Source organism: Heterocephalus glaber, unplaced genomic scaffold (assembly GCF_053883595.1).
Source record: "Heterocephalus glaber isolate CG9 unplaced genomic scaffold, H.glaber_assembly_v1.0 deba00001673, whole genome shotgun sequence".
Lineage (NCBI taxonomy): Eukaryota > Metazoa > Chordata > Mammalia > Rodentia > Bathyergidae > Heterocephalus > Heterocephalus glaber.
This window is the reverse complement of record NW_028258410.1, coordinates 18,638,692-18,641,278: the sequence shown is the minus strand read 5'-3', so window position 1 is coordinate 18,641,278 and position 2,587 is coordinate 18,638,692. Positions and strand designations below refer to the sequence as shown.

Below are 2,587 nucleotides of genomic sequence, written 5' to 3'. Positions count from 1 at the left end.
GAAAAAGCTAGAGTTCTATTAATAATAAGTAAATGAATGCTAGCATTTGATAGCTGGAGTCTCAGCCACATGGCAGGCAGCAGTCCTCATCCCTGCTATTGGAACTGCCTTCTTGGGTTCCCGAGTCCCCCAGGCCCCTTCTAGCAAGTTCCTTGTGTGTCTGCCTTCCCGAGCCCTCCCACCCTTCTCCAGCAGAGGCAGAGAGCGTGGGAGGATGCGGGGGTCCTGCAGTGGACGTGGGGTGTCCATCCAGGCTCTGACCGGGCCACTCGACCTCCAGCACTGGCCTGGCCAGGGACATGTGGTTCTCAGGCAGCACCCAGCCCCGTCACATGTCTCAGAAACTCCCTTACTCCTGGGTTAGTGACCCCAGCAAGTCTACCCCCAGCTAGGCTTCCAATACAGGGCTCCTGGATCCTCCTGGCCACTGGCCCCCGTGTGCCTGGGCGTAGAGCCGAGGCAGCCCCTTGATGGAAAGGCCCCAGCCCCACCCACGGCTCCTGGCCCTTCCCTGGAATCTCTCACAGGCCGCTTCAGCCTCAGATAAACGCAAAGGCTCTCCTGCTGCTGCCTCCTCACTGAGAGCGATTCCCCGGAAGACGGACCTTAAGGGTGGATTGTGTCCTCTCAACACAATCATGTCATGAATTTTCCTTTTTCTGGGACCAGGCGGCTCTAACAGGTTAAAAGCTGGAATAAGAAGACAAAGATGATTTTCTAAAAGGCTTCTCTTGCGTGGTCATTTAACAATGAATTACAGATTTACAGAAAAAAATTGCAAGAATATCGAAGCCTTCATCTTCCCTCTCTTGGGTCCTCCGGTTGTCAGCGTTCCACTCGCCAGCTCTGTGATTGTGGCCGGCATCTTCCTGAAACCTCTGTGAATCATCCACAGACGAGGGGCCCTCTCAGCCCTGGACCCCTGACGCCTACCACCCGTGAACAGGGCTTCTACCCGGCCACTGTCTCCTTTGCAAAATCAGGGGATGCAACATAGATAGCTGATACAGGGTTCTAATTCCATCTCTCTTGTTCCTGTTCAAACCCCTTGGCGTCCCAGAAATGACTGGAACCCTCATTAAGGTGGCGACTGCCAACATCTGGGTAGAGTGCAGCCCGGGCAACTTAGTGAGACCCTGTGTCACACACACACACACACACACACACACACACCCACACACACCCCGGGCTGGGGATGTAGCTCAGAGGTATAGTGCTCCTGGGTTCAACCCATTACCAGAAAAAAACCAAACAAACTGGATCAGAAGCCTCCTCCTGTTGCACCCGGAACACTTGTGATCTGCAGTCTCCCAGCAATTCCATTTCTCCAGAAAACATTCACTGGAGAATTATCAGACGCTGTAGCAATTCTGCTTCTGCCAGAGGAAAGGAAAGCAGCCTGTGAGGAAGTCTGTCCACCCAGCTCCGCAGCAGCTGGAGAAGCCACCCCTGAGCTTGGGCTGACCAGGTCTGTTCCTCTTGCTCCAAACTGGAACCAGCCTGTGTGTCCAGCAGGAGGGGACGGAGAAGGTGGGGGTGTCATTGCGTCCTCAGCTTCCTTGGCTCTGAATGGGGCTGGGGTGGAGCTGGCTCGCTGCCTGGGCGTCCTGGCCCAGCTGCTGCTTTATGACATCTGAGCAAAGGCTTCTTACTCAGGCGCCGCCATCCAGTCCTCAGAGGCTGCCTGGGAATGTCACCCTGGGGATGGAGGGGGAGGCTGCTGCTGAGTCACCCCAGGCTCCTGGTGACCTGGGCAGAGGCTGGCCCAGTTAAAAAGCAGCTTTCATTTCTAACCTCACCACACCCCCAATTTAAAAGAACTGGTGAAATATGCCTCTTCTTCATCTGTCGGTGCACAGCTCAGGGTGCCAAGACATGTGCGATGTGCAGCCGTCTCCGCGTGCAGACCTCTTCACCTTGCAAAACCAAAACTGTGTGTGTTGAACAGCCTGCTGTGTCGCTCTGTGGCCTCGAGTGCCGTGGCCCTATGTGGGCTCCTGTGAGGCTCGGCTTTCACTGCAGCAGACCTGCAGGTGGGTCTGCCCTTCCACTGGGAGCCCGCTCTCCCCACCATGGCCCACCATGGGTGCGTGCTTGGGTGGCTTCCACGCTCTGCTGTTGTACAAATACCTCTTTGAGAGCCTGTTTTCAGTTTTCTTGGCTATGTACCCAGGAGTGGAACTGCTGAGTCATGCGGTACTTCTCTATATTTATTCTGTACTGGGGAGTGAGCCCAAGGGTGCTGAACTCCACCCCCACCCCTTCCTTATTTCTTATTTTGAGACAGGATTGCACTGAGTTGCTCAGGTTGGGCTCAAACTCACGAGCCCCCTGCCTCAGCCTCCTGAGCACTGATATCAGAGGTGTGCAGTATTGTGGGCATGGCTTTATGGTTAATTGTTTGAGGATCCCCGTACTGCTCTCCACACTCATTCTACCATTTTACATTCCCAAGAGAGTACAGGGTTCTACTTCCTCACATCTTCAACAATGCTTTTCATTTTCCTTTTTTTTTTTTTTTTTAACTTTTGAGACAGGGTCTCAGTGTGTAGCCAAGGTTGGCCTCAGACTTGTAGCAATCCTCCTG

At 54.0% G+C, this 2,587-nt stretch overlaps 1 long non-coding RNA gene across 1 annotated transcript; it reads right to left on the bottom strand.

Annotated features, from left to right (window-relative positions):
- Positions 1–713: 713 nt before the first annotated feature.
- On the bottom strand, positions 714–2,308 carry LOC106010539 (uncharacterized). The gene is made up of 2 exons (XR_015446031.1): positions 1,466–2,308; positions 714–1,376 (listed from the first exon to the last, which is right to left on the bottom strand). It is a non-coding gene; the product is annotated as an uncharacterized LOC106010539 (long non-coding RNA).
- Between the last annotated feature and the right edge of the window lie 279 nt (positions 2,309–2,587).